The following is a 6,593-nucleotide window of genomic DNA, read 5'->3' on the forward strand; positions in this document are numbered from 1 at the left end:
CGTAGTTGCTTTTGTGAAATATAAAAAATGATTCTACATGATGTATCAACAAAACAAATATTGGACTGATGAGGTATTTTCATTATCAATATCCAAAAATTTAAATTGTTAGATCATGGAAGTACATTTTCATTAGTATATGGACTTCGGATTATGTGATATTATTGATGATGAATTGAAGTGTATAACATCAGGTTGTTAGATTACTGTATAGTTTACATAAATTCTATAATTTAATAAGCATGCAAAGGAATTTTTCTTGTCAAATTTGTTGATTAGATACAATATAGAAAGTGTACAGTTACATCTGGTAATATCATAATTTTAGGTTTTATTAGATACATAATAACAATAAATGTATCTTAAAAAATTAATATGTATCCATTTTAATTATTACTCTTCTAATTACCTGTGATATTCCTTTAATTATTTAAGATATATAAATTATTTTATTTGTATCTCATATTAAATCAGTACAGTAACATGCTCTAACATATATTCCATTTGATTACACCTTTGACAACATCTGGATGTAATTTTCTACTACTTGAGAAAGAAGTACAAGCACAAGAACTTTCCAACGAACAGATACACTACTACTGATTGTTTTTTCAAAGTTTACATTGATAAGGCCTATATGAATTACTATCATGCAGACATTGATAAGAAACTTCCAATTCAAGATGCATTTGCATGGACTGATGAAGTTGCTCAAACGAAGATATCATTGATTAATTACATTAGGGGATTGAGTACACCGGCAGGTCAGCTTTGGCACCTGATTAATGAGGTCTTTCTCCTAATTAATTATGGCGGTGTCTTTCTTTTTTTGGTAAACAGATTTTTTATTTCACCAAAAATATTTATTACAATACCAGATAATTGCTGGCTAATCACCTCTCACTTCCTATTGTTACTTTCTTACATACATTATACCTAGCTATCAACAAGTACATTAAGGATATGAATTCAGACTCTGTAATTACTTGTGCCACTTAATTATAGAATTTCCTTTTGTATGTATATGTAATGCTATATCTCTACAAATATGATCACTAGAATACGGTCTCTTCTTAAATTTGAGGTTATTCTTAACTGTCCATGTGGATTAAATCTTGTTAAAAGCTGCTGCAACTACTTCCCTGAATCTTGCTTCAGCATTCAACCCTGTCATCATCCATTGTACCTTTGAATTCTAGCTTCCAATAGTTCTTTTCTGTACTAGCCACCTAAGCACTCTTCTTCAGATGTCCTTTGTGATATTCCATTTAAAGAACAGTTGTTCAAATAATTCATCTATTACACCACAGAAGACACATAATTTAGAAACTTGGATGCCTATCTTCTGTAGCATCTCCACTATTGATAATCTTTGTTGTAAGGCTAGCCACAAATTAAATTTATGACTTGGCTGTATGTGAGCCTGTAAGATCAGTTTCTTCCATGACACTTTGTAATAATGAGGAATCTACAGTAAGTACAAGTTCTTGATGCTAAATTTCTCTCCTCTCTGCAATAACATTAACATACCACTAAGTGGCCCTACAGTTATTGTGACTCTATTATCAATTTTCTGGTGTTCAAGTTCTTCCTAACTACCTAAGAAACATTCTGAGGTAGGGGCATATATTCCAGGTCCTGCTCCTTTACATAGAAAGTGTGAAGCCATTTAATCTACAGACAGACTTTTTTCATTATTATTGCCCATAGATGTTTTTCTATTACATTTTTTTGCACATGTATAGGTTGATTACATTTAGGCCCCTTGCACTCTGTGGTAAGCACACTCTCTCCCATGAGATAAGTGTTTTTTAGAGATTTTAGTCTTGCCAGTCCACAAGAAGGTTCTACATATAGATTCAAATACCTTTTAATACTTTCTTGGGGATCAAAATTACTTGTGCCCAGTATGCCTACATCCCAAAAATCACTGCCTTGATTAGTTGAAGCCTTCCTGCATAGCTTAGAAATCTTGTAGACCAGCAAGTAATTTTTGATGTTATTTTCTCAACTAATGGCAAGCGAAGGGCAATGGATAGCTTCCTAGTAGCAAGAGGTATACCCAAGTACTTGAATGGGAAGGTTCCAGTAGTATAGCCAATTTTCTTTAGTATTTCATACTTCAAACTCTCTGAGATGCCAACCAGATATAGTGAACTATTATCTACATTAACCTGTAGTTCTGACACTTGAGAGAAATTCTTAAAAGTCTGATTAAGGAGCCTAATGGATTCTCTCTCAGCTTTGCAGAACATCAATAAGTCATTATCAAAGCAAATTTGTATAGTTCCCACCTTCTTTCATCTTGGATGGAAATTGAAATTCTTGTTCCCACCCAGCTGTTTCAATAACTTATTCAAGTACTCCAGAGCAAATACAAATAGGTAATATGACATTGGGTCACCTTGCCTTATACCCCTCTTACCTTGGAATGATTTAGTGAGGCCACCATTAATTGTTAAAGAATATGAGACAGTGGTGATATGTCATTATCCAACCTATAAATTTACTAGGAAATCCCATCCCCATCAATAGTCTCTTCAAGAAAGACTAATCTAGTGAACCATATGCTTTTCTGATGTCTACTTTTAGGACACATCTTGGGGATATTCCCTTTCTATTATAGACTTTGAAAAATTCATGAGCAAATGTGATGTTATCTATAATGCATCTACCTTCTATAAAGGCTGATTTTGCATATTCTATCAGATCCCCTATCACAGTCTTCAATTTTCTAGTAAGCACCTTAGTGATTATCTTATACACAGTTGTGCAACATGCAATTGGTCAGTAATCTTTTACATCAGTGAAGGAGGGCACTTTAGAGATCAAAATTACAGCTTTACAGTTGACTCTTTTATCCATGACACTACTGCTGAACTTAGTATCTGGACAAGGGTATATATCCCCTTCTTTCCCCAGCAGAATGGAGAAGAAATTAACAAACTCAGCTTCTATGTCCTCAGGTACTGTTAGCTTGACCCCTGTCTCACTGTGTACTGAAGTAATGGTATTAATACTAGATCTTATTCCACTGAGCATGGAATTATTTTGTATTTGAATCACCACTCTGAATCCATGAAGCTCTGGCTTTTTATCTCATCACCTGTTCTTCTATTCTACTCCATTTCTCTATATCTGCTAATTCTTTCTTTTCCTAGTCATAAAATTGATCATTGGATTGGTTCATTATTATTCTTACTTGCACCACTTCTAATATTTTCCTAGCAATGTCTAAATGTTACTGATATACTGCTAGGTGGGCATTTAAATCCTTTATAGCTATCTTTACTGCCTTCAACTTATTCTAGATGATATTCATTGGATCCCCAGATACTCTCTTGGACCAAGCCTCTTGCACCTTCCTTTTGAATTCAGAATAGTTCAGCACTATAGTATATAGCTTAAAAGGTTTTGGGTACCTAGCTTTGGGTATTTGTGTGCAGCAGTTGATTACAGTTGGAGAGTGATCTGATACCCCTGGTATCATGTAGTTTGCCTATATGTGACCCTTATTCTATTACCACCAGTAGTTCCTAAAATCCCAGTCAATCTTACTATAAACTCTGGTGTCAGTTGCCTGTTTGTTATACCATGTAAAGTGGCACCCTGTGCTTTTTAAAGGAGTGAGTTGATTGACTTCTATCATATCCTGGAATTCCTGCACTTCAGCCTGAGTAACTGGGGTTCCAATTTCGTATCTTGAGCTCAGCACATTATTGAAATCTCCACAAATTAGCCTTTCAGTTTATACCTAACCTCCCAGGCCAACTAGGTCCCTCCACAAGTCCTGTCTTTCTCCCAAATCATTACTGGCATACACTATGGTCCGAAAGCATGAGAACTGTGTGTTAGAATTAACTACCTCATAGTTTATAAACTATGGCCTCACTTGTATAACCTAAACCTGGATATGCCTCTACCAAATAATTTAAATCCTCCTATTTGCTGCCTGTTTATAGTTATATTGGACATTCCAGTCTCTGGCTATATGATTTTTAACTTTATTGGCATTATGACTTCTCACTCTAGTTTCAATTATTCCCATCACCTCTACTTTATTCTTTCTCAGAAAGAGCCTCAACTTTTTCTATTTAAAGGGCTTATTAATCTCTCTAATGGTCTATGAGCACATAATCATGGGGGTTGAAATAGATCCCCTCCTCGAGCACTGGTCTCAGTTTGCTCCCCTATGATTTCCTTCCCTTTACTGATATTTCCACCTATATTTCCAATCACAATAGGACTAGGATTTACCTGGCTAGCATTCTCACAATTATTCATCGTATTTTGAGGTATTTTAGGCTGTTCAACCCCTTAAATCTTATCAGCATTTGCCTCTGGTTCTTTAGTCTGCTCTGAGTTGGCATTGTCAGCTTCTTTAGGTTTCCATTATTGAATCACTCTCCTACGTCTGCGGTTCCTCCTCCTTCTTCTTTATTGTGGGGGAGGTTTGTCCTGTTCTTCTTTCTCAGGTTCCTTCTTGAATGGGCATTTATCAACCTTGTGTCCAAAGCAATTACAATCACTACAGAATTTTGGAATCCAATCATATGTAATTATTTTTTATATGGTCCTCCTGGGAGAGGTAAGTTCCCCCTGGGTAAGTAACGTGTGACTTATGTCAGCCTCCTCTAATACCTTTGCGTGTGATATTCTTTCCATCTCAACCGTATATCTATGTACAACAATTTTCCTACTACACTCGCCAATTTGCTCAGTGATTCCATCAACCAAAAACCCAGTGGCAAGCTAGGGAACTTGACCCACAAAGGTACCTTATTCAGGCACTCAAGATTTAACTCGAAGTCAATTGTCCAATTCTTTAGAATCAATGGTCTATTCCTATATGTGTAATGACCTGATTGCATCACTAGTTCCCTATCTGCTATCTTAGCAAATTTAAAGATTTAATAGCCATCATCATGATATAGTACCTTTGGTTTCATCACAAAATTCCACACATAAGCTATATAATTCTCCATTATTTTGAAAAATGAAGAATCCCCAAATACATATCCAATCAATGCAGTGCTACAATGGTTGGCCTGAACAAGTATATCATCTTTCTTAAGCTGCATAATCAACTTCTCACCCTTTATCATCGGTGGAATATAAGCAAGTTCCTTCCCCATTTGTGAGCTTTGATTTGGTAGTTTCACCTGGGGCGGTGTCTTTCATTGCGTATGAATAGTCATTGTTTTAAAGGACAGATGCATTCATGTGTGTGATTCAATGTACTCATCACGGAACATAGTACCAACAAGTGAGATTCAAAAATTGACTATAATGCTTTCGACTTACCTTCAGTACAGTAAGTTTTTTTAGCAAAAGGTACCACTGACTGGGCTGCACTTGAATCTTGCAAGGAAAATACCGAAAGCGATCCATTCCAAGTGGAATATGTTACTGGGATAGCACAACAAGATAGTGAAAATTTGTACATGTTTTATTATTTTTTTCATTTTTTTCATTATCGTATACAAGTATATATGTATTTTTAAGTTAATTAGTACTCGGTATGCAGGGATTGTGGTGTATTTGTAGTTGTCTTTGCCGAGTATCTGAACGAGGGATTTGGCATTCCATCTTTGGGTATTGATTCTCAATACCATCATCTAAGATATGCAAGTCTTTTGTGCAAGTATGAATCTGAAAAGGCGTAGAATAGATACTTTAGTGAGAATGACAATCCACCTAGGCAAAGGAGCATCTTCACACCAAAAGAAAAATACAGTGTTTTGCATATTGAGTAGTTATTTATTTGTTGGTTTGTTGGCTATTTAATACTTTTTTTATGTTAGTAACTATTTTGAGTGTTGTTTATTTTTGAATGTTTATATCATCATACATTGTGTATCTATTTTAGTTCATGATATTTTATTATTCTACTACACATTTTTGTCACTCTTTACAAAGACATGATATGTTGTATTTTTTGTTACATTGTGTTAGATACATATTTTATAACTATATGTATCTAGTATAATTGTATATCGTACCAACATTACATTACATTATTCAACATAATTGTATATCGTACAATTAAATCACATATTAAATCATAACATAATTTTATATCAATAACTATTTTTTGTTCCTACCATGACACTTTGTCTCTAAACTGAATAACAAATTTTAGTAGAACTTAATAGTACTAAATCTTCATACTATTTACAACTTATATTTTACAAAAGATACAAATTTTTAAGCTTGTATCTATTGTCAAATTCTTAACAATATACCTGTGCAATTTATAAGCAATTTATCAATGCAAGTTTAGATTACTCTTTTTATATTATTTTTGTTACATTGAAATAATTATTAAATACACATATTATTAAAACATTACATAAGCTTTTCAATGTGAACAAATTATATTTTTCAGGAGATACATTCTATGAATTTGTATCTCTTTTCAACCATTTACGGTAGTAGAAATACTTATTTTACAATTTAATAAAATTATCAGTTAAATATATCTTAATTTCTATTAGATACGGCATGACAAAATAAATCATAAAAATATATGTAACTAATTAACCAACGAACAAGAACAATGATTTATTTCGCTATTTGTTATTCATAAAATT

The sequence above is a fragment of the Capsicum annuum genome, chromosome 3, assembly GCF_002878395.1.
Source record: "Capsicum annuum cultivar UCD-10X-F1 chromosome 3, UCD10Xv1.1, whole genome shotgun sequence".
Classification (NCBI taxonomy): domain Eukaryota; kingdom Viridiplantae; phylum Streptophyta; class Magnoliopsida; order Solanales; family Solanaceae; genus Capsicum; species Capsicum annuum.